This window comes from Microcaecilia unicolor, chromosome 2, assembly GCF_901765095.1.
Source record: "Microcaecilia unicolor chromosome 2, aMicUni1.1, whole genome shotgun sequence".
NCBI lineage: Eukaryota > Metazoa > Chordata > Amphibia > Gymnophiona > Siphonopidae > Microcaecilia > Microcaecilia unicolor.
The window spans coordinates 557278115-557292301 of NC_044032.1; the positions used below are offsets into that span (position 1 = coordinate 557278115).

Genomic DNA, 14187 nt, shown 5'->3' on the forward strand with positions numbered 1-14187 from the left:
TCACCTAAAGTTGGCCGCAATTACACATACAAGTGACAGTATTCTAGTGACTTATGTGCTAATGTGAACACATATGCATGTAAATAACAATAAACCAGCTACATGCTCTTCTGTAAGTACAAGCATATCTTTCATGGCATGTACTTTGCAGGTGGCCATTCATTTGGGTGGAGTCATGGCAAGGTGCTCACTTATGCATGTAACTTATAGAGTACCTTCTTGGTGTCTAAAATTAGGTGCATTGTTACAGAATTCCCCCCCTTCCCCATACTTCTTTCCAAGGTGAGTTACATTTGGGCTCATAATCTAAGTTTGTATCTGAGGCAATGTCTGCTGCTCAAACCATCAGGCTAATCCTCCACTTCTTAGGTACATATAGATGCACAGATCTTTATAAAATACTAGCACAAATCCCGCAGATATATCACCTAGATTTGGGTATGGACATTTACATCTGCTCTGAAATAGGCCTAAATGCTGATGTGTACATTACTGTCTTAGTATTTTTATTGCTTTAAGAACAGAATTACATAATATAAATCAGTATAATAGCACACAAATTTCAAAAAGCATGAAGGAGGAAGAACAGAAAAGAAAAAAAGGGATGGAAAGGATCTCTCAACATGCAACTCTAAAGTAGGTCAGTAACAAAGACCACTTCTCCTTATAAGAGATATATCGACATGACCTTTTAGCTAGGAATGTTTCATATTCATAAGTCTGAAATATTAAATTCCACCATTCTTGATGTGTGGCTTGGTTCACAGTCTTCCAGTGCCAGAGAACGACTTTCAAGGCTAAAGTAAGCAAAGTATTAACAAGCAAGCACTCATTGTGGCTTAACATAGATTGAAAACGCTGGTCTCGAAGCAACACATATTTGTACAACATAGGACCAGTGAAATGAAAGACATCTGTTAAAGTGAGCCATGTATCATTCCAAAATGATTTAATACATACAGTCAAAAATGAGGTGTTTGAGAGTACCCTGCTGAGCATGGCAAGACCAACATAAACTGGAAATGGAAGGGTTAATTGAATGTGACCTGAGGGGCATCCATAATGATCTGTGCATGAAAAAATAGAGGGACTGGAACACTTAAACATTGAGGTCCATATCTGCTTCCAACTTCTATCAGAAATGGGCTGCTGAATATCCTGCTCCCAGCACCAATGCAGGCCCAGACATGTAATGGGAGATTTACTTAAAAAGAAAGTATAAACATTTGATGCAACATGTCTGGTAGATTGAAGGTTTTTGGCTACATCAATATGCTCTGGGGAATGGGGCATCTTGGTGAGTTGCAATTTGCTTTTTTTCAGCATGGAGCTAAGTTGTAACCATTGGTAGAATTGAGAGTGTAATAATGGAAAGTCAGCCTGCATAGTGGAGAACAATTTCCAGGTATGAGCGGTATATGTGTATATTACAATTCTTTAAAAATGTTGTCCATATTAAATAGCAGTTTCTCAGTGGGACAATTTTCAATGAGAAAATATGAATATATTTTCCCTTGAAAATTATATATGAGGCTTAAGGCCTCATATTTAATTCAAGGAGGATGAGAGAATGCTTTGAAAAGTTTATAAGAACAATTGTCAGCGTATCAAAACCTTTACGTAGAAAGGAACCAGTATGACAAGCATTATATTAAGAAGTACATTAAGTCAAATCACTGAAGGTTTTTCAGGAAAAGTTCTACTCAGAAACCTTACTAGGTACTTACAGAGAAGGAGCTCATTGCTACTTTGATGATACAATAACCACACTTCTCCTCTAGTAAAAAAAGGCCCGTTTCTGACAGAAATGAAATGGGCGCTAGCAAGGTTTTCCTCGGAGTGTGCATGTTTGAGAGAGATTGTGTGTGAGAGATGGAGTGTGTGTGTCAGAGAGAGAATGAGAGAGAGACTATCCAGCATATAATCGAAAGAGAAAAACGCCTATATTTCGACCCAAATCGGGAGATGGGCGTTTTTCTCGCAATGGCACCCAAATCGGTATAATCGAAAGCCAATTTTGGGCGTTTCCAACTGCACTCCGTCGCGGAAACGAATAAAGTTGACGGGGGGGTGTCGGAGGCGGGACTGGGGCGTGGTTATCAGCCGAGGAGAGATGGGCGTCTGTAGCTGATAATCCAAAAAAAAAAGGCGTTTTTACCGCGATTTTGGGTCACTTTTTTTGGACCCTTTTTTTTCACGAACAAGTCCCAAAAAAGTGCCCCAACTGCCCAGATGACCACTGGAGAAAATCGGGGATGACGTCCCCAGACTCCTCCAGTGGTCACTAACCCCCTCCCACCAAAAAAACCCCACTTTAAAAACTTTTTTCCCAGCCTGTATGCCAGCCTCAAATGCTGTACCCACCTCCATGACAGCAGAATGTGTTCGATCCTCTCACAGCCTTTGCCTGGGTCAGATGTGGCTCTCGGGTGCACTACAGGGTCACATCAGCATTGCATTGTGGTGGGTGTAGGGTATTGGGCTCTGTGATTTCATTAGCTTTTTTTTTTTTGTTACATTTGTACCCCACGCTTTCCCACTCATGGCAGGCTCAATGCGGCTTACATGGGGCAATGGAGGGTTAAGTGACTTGCCCAGAGTCACAAGGAGCAGCCTGTGCTTGAAGTGGGAATCGAACTCAGTTCCTCAGGACCAAAGTCCACCACCCTAACCACTAGGCCACTCCTCCACTTGTGTTACAGTCTCACGATGTAGGTAGTTGGTTGGCTCTTCTCCCATGGTGCTTTTCCCCCTGCCTACTGGGTCTGTGCCCTGTTGTGTTTCCTGTTGTAGTCCATGCGGTAGTGGCCATTTTTGTAAGCCAGTTTTAGTTCCCTTTCCTGTGTTAGCCACGTTAGACAACTTAGTTCTTACCTTGAATGTGGCTGAAAGAGGGCATTGTACAGCGTTCTGCCAGCTCTGACCTACTGCTAATCTCAGTACCAGGGAGACTTGTTGCCAGTGGGGCACAACCTCTGCAGTTAACTATGAGTAAACGTGCTTATTCCAATAAAGGACGTTTTTGGAGAGATTAGTCTTCAGGTGTCAACTGGTGTGCCAATGTTATACAGCAGCAGCAAGTCCTAGAAGCCTGCTGTATGCAGGTCCATGGAGCACTTTTAGTGGATACCACAGTGCACTTCAGCCAGGTGGCCACGGGCCCATCCCCCCCCCCCCCACCTGTAACACTTGTGCTGGTAAATTGGAGGCCTCCAAAACCCACTGTACCCACATGTAGGTGCCCCCTTCACCCCTAAGAGCTATGGTAGTGTTGTACATTTGTGGGTAGTGGGTTTTGGGGGAGGGGGGTTGGGAGCTCAGCACCCGTGGTAAGGGAGCTATGCATGTGGGAGCTTTTTCTGAAGTCCACCACACTGACCTAGGGTGCCCAGTTGGTGGCCTGGCATATCAGGGGGGCCAGTGTACTACCAATCCTGGCCCCTCCCACGACCAAATGGCTCAGATTAGGACGTTTTTGAGCTGGGCGTTTTTAGTTTCCATTATCACAAAAAAAAAAACAAACAAAAAAAAAAACGCCCAGCTAAAAAACGTCCATTTTTTCAAAAATACGGTTCAGCCCGCCCCTTCACGGACCCGTTCTCGGAGATAAACGCCCATGGAGATAGGCATTTGCGTTCGATTATGCCCCTCAGAGTGTGTGTGTGTGTGTGTGAGAGAGAGAGAGTGTGTGAGAGACAGAGTGTCTGTGTGTGTGTGACAGAGAGATAGAGTGTGATAGAGAGAGAGTGTGTCAGACAGAGTGTATGCGAGAGACAGTGAGTGTGCCCCCCCTTCTCGCAGGTCCCCCACCCCAACTCTCGCAGGGCCCCCTGGGGGGGGGGCTTGGGTGATGCGCCGAGGGGGTGTTTGAGCGGAGCACTCACAGCTGATTCCCAGGCAGGGGGAGAAGTAGGGAAACATGCGGAGCAACTTGCTGTGAGTGACGTCAGCCTGGCTACGGAGCCTAGCTCAGCAACTCCAGGAGCCACGGACACAGGCAGCTACTTTAGAACGTTGGTGGTGAGAATTATTATATAGGATATCTATCGGTAGACCACAGATCTACCTAGATTGGTATAAGAGGAAGAGAATCATGTCCTATTAGATCTCTCAGGGGACTGTGGTGTTTAGTTTCACAATGAATAACCAAGGGGGCCTCCTGTTTCAAATGCTTCAGGCAGGACCGATGCTCCATCAATCTCGTCTTCAAACTCCTGGTTGTCTAGCCAATATATAGTAATTCACAGTTTGGCATGTTACAATCTACGATATTGGAGCAATTACAGCAATTGCAGAGGAGAGGTGATGTGGGTCGTGCTCTACATCAACTTGAACAAAAGCGGATCTTTTATTTCAATTCAACAGAACCGGACGGACTGAATGTCCGGGTGGAATGGTCGGCATTTTTTTTATTATGGTTGAAGTGATGTTGTTGCCATTGATCATCGAGGATTGGTTGTTTCAATTTGAAGTGGGTGGTGCTTTATCTATTTTATTAGCTGTGATGGCGTCTTTTTGTCAGTTACCTGCTTAGGTTTGCAAGACAGCAGATCAGACACAGGATCGGAACCCCTGATGCAGCTTGTGCAAAATGGGGACTCCTCTTGTTGGGTTGTTTTGGATGAACTGACTGGCTGGTGATGCTATGGGCAGTGGAGCGCCATGAGGAGAAAATAGAAGAATCCTAAGCTAAGTGTGTTTGTGCTGTCTCACCAGGATTGTTAAAGTGCATTGAATGGATTTGTACTGAAACAAATTGAACTGAATGTTATTGAACTGAACTGTATTCTGTGTTTTACATGTATACACACGTCTGTCACCTTATCAGTTGTCTGTTTTGAAACACTTCATTCAACACAGTGAGGAGTGGAGGTTTTTTTTAGCCACATGATGGTGCACCAGGCCCACACCTTATAGTTTGTTGTTTCAGGCCGGCTGGGTGGCATTACTGAGGCTTTTTTTCTCCACTTTCTAAGTGTTTGTCTGTTTGGGTGACAGCGTTGGTATCTACAGGGCTTTTTTTGAGGGGATACTACTGGCACCTTTTTCATTGTCTGCTAAAATTTACCCATGGCCCCAAGTTTTAATGAAAGAGTTCATTCTCTACACACCAATTCTGCCTTGTCATAGGTTCTGTGACTAGTTGCAGGGGGCCTGGCTACTGTGGAATGGGTCCCTCAGTGATCACCCCACCCTGAAGGATGGCCTGGCATTTGAGTACCAACACCTATTTTGCTAGAAAAAATGCACTGGGTATCTACATTTTTGCAGTCTTTGTGCTATTTTGTTCGATTTTCACATCTGATTTGAAAGTTTGGGTAGACTATTAAATTTTAACTGCCAGATCCTTGACCATTCTTCTAACGTTTGGAGATCCCTTCTCATTGTTTCTACTCCCTCCAGGGTATCCACTCTATTGGCTATCTTCATGTCACCCAAAAAAGGCAAACCTTTCCTTCCAACCCTTCAGCAATATCTCTCACAAATATATTAAACAGAATAGGCCACAGCACCGACCCCTGAGGAACTCCACTGCTCACTTTCCTATCCTCTGAGCGGATTCCATTCACAACTACCCTCTGCCACCTGTCGGTCAACCAGTTACCTATCCAGTTCACCACTTTCAGTCCCAAGTTCAGCCTTTTCAGTTTATTCACAAGTCTTCTGTGGGGGACCATATCAAAGGCTTTGCTGAAATCCAAGTAGATTATATCTAGCGCATTTCCTTCATCCAGTTCGTTGGTCACCCAGTCAAAGAAATCAATAAGAATCATTTGGCAGGATTTTCCTTTGGTAAAGCCATGTTCCGCTCATTTCCAATCCCGCAGAACCTCTCCCATCTCTAAAGATCTATTAAATAAATCTTTAAGAGGTCCCGCCAGGGCCTCCCTGAGCTCCCTCAGTATCCGGGGATGTATCCCATCCCGCCCCATAGCACTGTCCCCCTTCAGATTCTCCATTTATAAACTCTTTCTTCCGTAAAAGGCACAGTATCCGATCCATTCCCATATATTCCCTCAGCAGCCAACCGCACTTCTTCACCAGGATTTTCCTCCGTGAACACCGAAGAGAAGTAATTGTTTAGCACATTCGCTTTATCCTCCTCACTCTCCACATTGCCATTCTCATTATCTTTCAGTCTTGCAATTCCATTCCATTCCTATCTTTTCTTCTATCTCCCATATATTTGAAAAAGGTCTTGTCACCTCTCTTAACATCTTTAGCCATTTTTTATTCTGCTCGCGCTTTCATTATCTGTATTTCTCTCTTTGTTTCCTTGAATTTAATCTGATAATCTTTTCCGTGATCCTCTTGTTGCGTTCTTTTGTATTTCTTGAACACAGCCTCTTTTGCTCTTATTTTTTCAGCTACTTGTTTGGAGAACCACATAGGCTTCCTGTTTCTCTTGTTTTTGTTTACTTTCCTCACGTAAAGATCTGTCACCATATTGATAGCAGCCTTTAGCTTTGACCACTAATTTTCCACTTCTCCTACGCCTTCCTACACCAACAGCTCCTTCTTCAGGTATTCCCCCATTTCATCAAAATCAGTACGTCTGAAATCCAGTACTTTGAATTTTGTGTGTCCACTCTCTGCCTTTGCCCTTATATCAAACCACCCGGATACTGGAAACACTTTCTCCATTCATAAGCACTAAATCCAGCATCGACCCTTCCCTCGTGGGCTCCGTCACCATATGTCTGAGCAAGGCACTTTGACAGGCGTCCACAATCTCCCTACTTCTTTCCAATTCCGCAGAGAGGACGATCCAATCCACGTCAGACAAGCTGAAATCTCCCAACAGTAGCACCTCGCCTTCATACCAATCTTTTGAATATCTTCTATCAGATCCTTGTCTAGCTTCTCCGTTTGTGCAGAGGTCTGTAGATAACCCCCGTGTGGATACAGGTTTCATCTTCTCTTTTCAGGTCGATCCATAAAGCTTCTTCTTTTCCCCAGGTTCCCCGCATTTCAGCTACTCTGATATTGTCTCTGACATATAGCGCTACTCCTCCACCTCTTCGGCCCTCTCTATCCTTCCTAAAAAGATTATAGCCCAGTATAGTCACATCCCATTCAGGGGAATCATTGAACCACATTTCTGTAATAGCAACAATAACCAAGTTTTCTTCAAACATCAGGGCTTCCAAGTCTTGAACCTTTTTACTTAGACTACGAGCATTTGTGCTCATTGCTTTCCATGTGCTTAGTGAGTTTAGGTGGTTTTCTATATTTAGATGACCTTGCCCTCTGCCATCATGCTTATTCTGGGGGTGACTTTCTGAATTCCCTTGTGTTGTCCCCAGATTTTAGCTAATTGGCTATTTCTTGTTCCATTTGCATCTTTGCTTGCTTGACTGCTTTGCCAGCTGCTCTTAGCTTTTTCAGGTATTGTAGCCTTGTAATTTATGAAGGCTAACCTCTTTTCCCTTATCTTTTCAGCTACTACTTTTGAGAATCGAAGCGGCCTTCTTTTCCTCTTATGTTTACTTTCCTAACAAAGATTTGTTGCCCCTAAAATAGCTCCTTTCAGTTTTCCCCACTGCTTTTCTACTTCACCCAGTTGTTACTGTCCAGCTAACAACTCCTTTAGGTATTTCCCCATCTTGACACAATTAGTTCTTTTAAAGTATAAAACTTCAACTTTGATTTAAAAAAAAACCTCTCAATGCATTTCTTAATTTTGAATCACACCATCTGGTGATCACTAGATGCCAAATAATCACCCTCTGTAATGTCAGAAACAAATCATCCCATTTGTAAGAATCAGGTCCAGTATGGCCTCATCTTGCATGGGTACCATTACCAACTACCAGAATACTTCTCCCTCAACAGAATCCAAGATCTCCTTACTTCTAGACGAGCTCACAACAGGGGCTCCCCAATCAACATCCAGTATATTGAAATCACCTATTAATATTTAATTTACTGCAATCTCAGGTTTGATTTGTTATATAATTCCTGAGCAGTACTGTTACAGAGACTGGGGTCTGTGCGACCAGTACTTTCACTTCTTATATTTTCTCTATTGGAATTGTTAACTTTCTTCCTACTTCCTTTTGTACTATTTAGATGTGATGATGTAAGCTGCCTAGAAGATCTTTCCCTTAAGCGGGGTATTAAGTGGAATCAAACTTGGAAACTTGGAATATCACTTCTCCTTTCACTAGAATCTTATGAACGTCTTCAATTAAATCTCAGTCCATCTCTCTGTCTGTGAAGGAGGCCTGTAAATTACACCAATGTAAACACATAGTCCATTCGCTGTTTCCGGATTAATCCATAGTGCCTGTTCCTTACTCTTTAAGTCCAGAAATTTTGTCGTTTTAACATGGTCTTTAACATACAATGCCACTCCTCACCCTTTTCCCTACCCTGTCTTTCCTGTCCTTAAAAGAGTATAGCCATTGTTCTCCTTGAACTATGTCAATGTGACTACCACTAAATCTAAGTCGGCCTTTTCCATCACATACTACGGGCATTGGTATACAAAGCTCTCCAGATATTGCCCTTTTTTCCATTTCTGTAAAGGTATTTAGTGTTTTATTTGCCTGAGAGATTTTAATTACATGGAAACTTTGTTCACCCTTTCGCAATGAGTTAGTTGGTCCTTGCACCATGTATCATAATCATTCTGAGATGATACGTGGTGTGAGGACCAACCCTGATGCAGCTTAAGTGAAACATGCCGCATGTTGGCGAACAGTCCTAGGAGCTATGAACACGTGAGTTAATTACTTCCTATGATACTGATTTGGGAGCAAGTTTTTAAAGAAAAAAATGTACATAAGTACATAAGTAATGCCACACTGGGAAAAGACCAAAGGTCCATCGAGCCCAGCATCCTGTCCACGACAGCGGCCAATCCAGGCCAAGGGCACCTGGCGAGCTTCCCAAATGTACAAACATTCTATACAAGTTATTCCTGGAATTCTGGATTTTTCCCAAGTCCATTTAGTAGTGGTTTATGGACTTGTCCTTTAGGAAACCGTCTAACCCCTTTTAAACTCTGCCAAGCCATCCGCCTTCACCACGTTCTCCGGCAACAAATTCCAGAGTTTAATTATGCGTTGGGTGAAGAAACATTTTCTCCGATTTGTTTTAAATTTACTACACTGTAGTTTCATCGCATGCCCCCTAGTCCTAGTATTTTTGGAAAGCGTGAACAGACGCTTCATATCCACCTGTTCCACTCCACTCAAAATTTTATATACCTCTATCATGTCCCCCCCTCAGCCGTCTCTTCTCCAAGCTGAAAAGCCCTAGCCTCCTTAGTCTTTCTTCATAGGGAAGTCGTCCCATCCCCGCTATCATTTTAGTCACCCTTCGCTGCACCTCTTCCAATTCTACTATATCTTTCTTGAGATGTGGCGACCAGAATTGAAGACAGTACTCAAGGTGCAGTCGCACCATGGAGTGATACAACGGCATTATAACATCCTCACACCTGTTTTCCATACCTTTCCTAATAATACCCAACATTCTATTTGCTTTCCTAGCCGCAGCACCACACTGAGCAGAAGGTTTCAGTGTATTATCGACGATGACACCCAGATCCCTTTCTTGGTCCGTTACTCCTAACGTGGAACCTTGCATGACGTAGCTATAATTCGGGTTCTTTTTCCCACATGCATCACCTTGCACTTGCTCACATTAAATGTCATCTGCCATTTAGCCGCCCAGTCTCCCAGTCTCGTAAAGTCCTTCTGTAATTTTTCACAATCCTGTCGCGAGTTAACTGTCACGCTTTCCCAAAAGCAGGAACTAGGATTGTGAGCCCTTGGGCCACTGCCGAGGAGTGGCAGTGGCAGGCAAAACCACCCCACACAGGGATAAGGCAGAACTCTGACAGGGCCAGCTAGACTTCACCTGCACTTAGCCACCGTTCCTCAGGAGTTGAGCCCCTGAGTGCAGGTGGCCGGCAGGACTTATTGGACAAGGCTGGAACTGGATACCAGCAGGATACACACAGGGACTAGAGCACACAGGGAGGCTAGGCAGGAAACTAAACTAGGACTCTCAGACAGACAAGGGACAGATCTGAAAGCTGCAAGCAGCCACTGAAACAGGGAACAAACACAGACAACCTAGCACTAGACAAAGACATACAAACAAGAGCAAATGGGAAACAAGCAATACAGTAAACAAGCAGTACAGAACATAAAGCTACACAAAGACTAAACTAGAATCAGGCAAGAATACAGACTATAAACTGGACTAGGCAGAAGTGCAGCAAGCACCAACAAACCAGGGCCTTAGGCGATGCAAAGGCAAAGCAGAGAGTTTCAAAATGGCTAATAAGCCCAGCAGCAGCTGAGTCTCAAGCTGCAGCAATCACCAGGCAACTATGGGTGCTGTGCAGGTTCAAACAAAACAAGCAGGTCTGGCAGGCCGGAAGATCCAGACTGGACTATGCCGAAGTCTGGAACGGGAAACAGCACACAGAGACAGAGACAGAACTAACACAGGAAGAACAGACAGCAGCCAGCTCAGAAGCCAACCGCCGGAAATACGGTGAGTCTGAGAGTGGTCACGGCCACAGACGTGACATTAACGACTTTGAATAACTTTGTGTCATCAGTAAATTTAATTACCTCGCTAGTTACTCCCATCTCTAAATCATTTATAAATATGTTAAAAAGCAGCGGTCCTAGCACAGACCCCTGAGGAACCCCACTAACTACCCTTCTCCATTGTGAATACTGCCCATTTAACCCCACTCTCTGTTTCCTATCCTTCAACCAGCTTTTAATCCATAATAGGACATTTCCTCCTATCCCATGACCCTCCAATTTCCTCTGTAGCCTTTCATGAGGTACCTTGTCAAACGCCTTTTGAAAATCCAGATACACGATATCAACCGGCTCCCCTTTGTCCACATGTTTGTTTACTCCTTCAAAGAATTGAAGTAAATTGGCCAGGCAAGATTTCCCCACACAAAAGCCGTGCTGACTTGGTCTCAGTAATCCATGTCCTTGGATGTGCTCTGTAATTTTGTTTTTGATAATAGCCTCTACCATTTTCCCCGGCACCGACGTCAGACTCACCGGTCTATAATTTCCTGGATCTCTCTGGAACCTTTTTTAAAAATCGGCATTACATTGGCCACCCTCCAATCTTCCGGTACCACGCTCGATTTTAAGGATAAATTGCATATCACTAACAGTAGCTCTGCAAGCTCATTTTTCAGTTCTATCAGTACTCTAGGATGAATACCATCCGGTCCAGGAAATTTGCTACTCTTCAGTTTGCTGAACTGCCCCATTACGTCCTCCAGGTTTACCGTGAAGTCAGTAAGTTTCTCCGACTCGTCCGCTTGAAATACCATTTCCGACACCGGTATCCCACCCAAATCTTCTTCGGTGAAGACCGAAGCAAAGAATTCATTCAATCTCTCCGCTACGTCTTTATCTTCCTTGATTGCCCCTTTTACCCCTCGGTCATCCAGCGGCCCAACCGATTCTTTTCCCGGCTTCCTGCTTTTAATATACCGAAAAAATTTTTGCTATGTTTTTTTGCCTCTAATGCTATCTTTTGAAATGCTAAAATAAGAACTGTTGGACCAATGAAGAACTGGGCAATACAAGAGTAAAGTTGTCTCTTGTTACTTTAGCCATTATTACTGAGGTCCCATATTTATAAACCAAGTTAAGAGACCATTACTGCTGTTTGATTCAATTAAGTGAAAAAGTCTTTTTGAGCGCTGGGCATTTATCCCCCTTTTTTAATTTTCCCTGATGACACCATTAGCACAGCCATGCATTTATCTCCAAGTTGCAAGCATCTCTGATTTGGCCTTTACCCTCAGTGGGGAGGTTTGATGAGAATACCACCTGCGCACCTTTGCTTCAACCTCTCTTCCAGAGCCATGAAGTCATTTTGATACATTGGTGGGGTACCTAGCAGTATCATTTGTGGCAACATGGCTGAGCGGAAAATTTAAGGCTTGCATACAGTGTTTGCTATGAAACCAATCTCTAAACCTAAATTTATTAAACACCTTCCCACACCTCTGCTGTAGAAGATTTGCTGCCCAGAAAATCAGGTGACCCCTGCAGATAAGGATATATGGAGGAGGGGAAGAGGGCTAGCACTGAATGGCCAGAAAGAAATAGAAATAAAAAATAAAATTGCCACTAATATGATATCTAATTTTTACCAAGTCCAGAAATCTGCACTAGCCAATACCACACTTTAGCTAGGAAGCAGAGCACTGATTCTCAACTACTGTGTCACCAAGAGGTGGCAGGTGCGTCACCAAAGATTTGACAAATTAGACAACAAGCCCGTGCTTTACGTAAGAACTACTTGATCCTGTAAGCTGAGGAGAAGAGAGACCCAGAGAGTCAGGCATGCAAAATCCCCATTAACTGGTCCCTGTTTCTACTTCCCTACTACCCCCAATGATAACTAATGCCACCAGCCTAAACTAGAGATATTGCCAACCTGCTGTTCATAGGTTCTGGGTCGCATATTTGCAGACTTTTGTGTTACTTTACAGTATCTGGCAGTGAAGGAATTCTGTAGTGTTGTTATTGAGGTAACACTAGAATTTGTTTTGTATGACAAGCTGTAAGGGAAATATCCCTAGTTCCATAGTCTGTAACAGGTAAAATTTTATTGATGTTGACAGTAAGTTAGTATGAATTTGCATACCAGTCAACCCCATATTGAAAGCTGCATGCAACACATTAATCCCAGATAGCATATAGCCTGAATTTCTTTAAGAAAAAATAAAATTTGATTATTTTAACAGTTTATTAAAAATAAATTCTGTTTAAGAATATTTTGTATTTCCCTTGCATCATTGTTAATAATGAAATATTTAGCATGTTATTTTTGTTCAGCTGTGAATTTTAGTGTTCAGCATACCACACACATGAACACTGTCTGTCAGGTGTGTCACAACAGAAGAAAGGTTGGGAACCACTGATCTAGAGTAAAGGGGTCTTTTACTTAGGTGCAATGGCGTTTTTAGCGCGTGCTAAAAATAGGTGCGTGCTAAATTCTAAAGACGCCCATAGGAACACAATGGCATCTCTAGAGTTTAGCGTGCGCTAAAAACGCCAGCATGCCTTAGTAAAACACCCCCTAAATGTCTAAACAGTTTTACAATATACAATCAGATTCAAATCAACCATTTTACAACTCTAGGATCTGACTAATGCTTTATTAAATGGATAGTCAGTAGATATTAAGAAAACCAGTACCCTTACACAGTTTAGTATCACAATATAGCGAAGATACTTAACTATAGAAACTACAAAGTAGTAAATTTAATACGAATCAGAGAAAATTTTTCTTCATTCAACGTATAATTAAACTCTGGAATTTGTTGCCAGAGAATGTGGTAAAGGTGGTTAGCTTAGCGGGGTTTAAAAAGGGTCTGGAGGGCTTCCTAAAGGAAATGTCCATAGACCATTATTAAATTGACTTGAGAACATCCACTGCTTATTTCTGGGATAAGCATCATAAAATGTATTGAGCTTTCCTGGGATCTTGCCAGGTATTTGTGATCTGGATTGGCCACTCTTGGAAACAGGATACTAGGCTTGAAGGACCTTTGGTCTGTCCCAGTGTGGCAATACTTATGTACTTATTCTTCAAAGACAGCAGGCCATTAATTCTCACATGTGGGCGAAGTCATTTATATCTCTCGGTGTGGAACGCTTTAACAGCATGCGCTAGAATTCTCACTGCGAATGCGCAAGTGCCTTCCCACCCACTGCGAGAGTGCGGGACCAGCAGTACAGTATAAAAGCACTAGAAAAACTGGGATGGTATGTGAGAATTAATGGACTGTTGTCCTCGAAGAATACCTGCTACAGGTAAGTATCTTCGCTTTCTCCGAGGACAAACAGGCCACTTAATACTCACATGTGGGAATCCCTAGCTACCAGGCTTACCGAAAACAATAACAGTAGGATAAATGGAACTTGAAATAGCAAGTTGAAAATAATAATTAACCTGAAAGGAACATGATGCTGCTACAGAGTGACTCTCAAGGCTTCCACCACAATGCAAAGTAAGATGCTGTCGCCATAGTGCAGCTGAGGGGATTGTGGTAGCATGGCGCAAAAAGTCAGCTGCCACACCACCCAAGAAGGCATAGACACAGTATGCTCAAACAAGATCAGTGCCCCAGGACAGCCTAACCAGGCCTGTCGTAATATGGGCTAAGGTTTT

The 14187-nt window shown here is 43.2% G+C and overlaps 1 protein-coding gene across 3 annotated transcripts in view; it reads right to left on the minus strand.

The window, feature by feature from the left end:
- The window catches only part of NMU (neuromedin U), a 232876-nt gene that overhangs the window by 104367 nt on the left and 114322 nt on the right, over nucleotides 1-14187 (minus strand). The window lies entirely within an intron of this gene.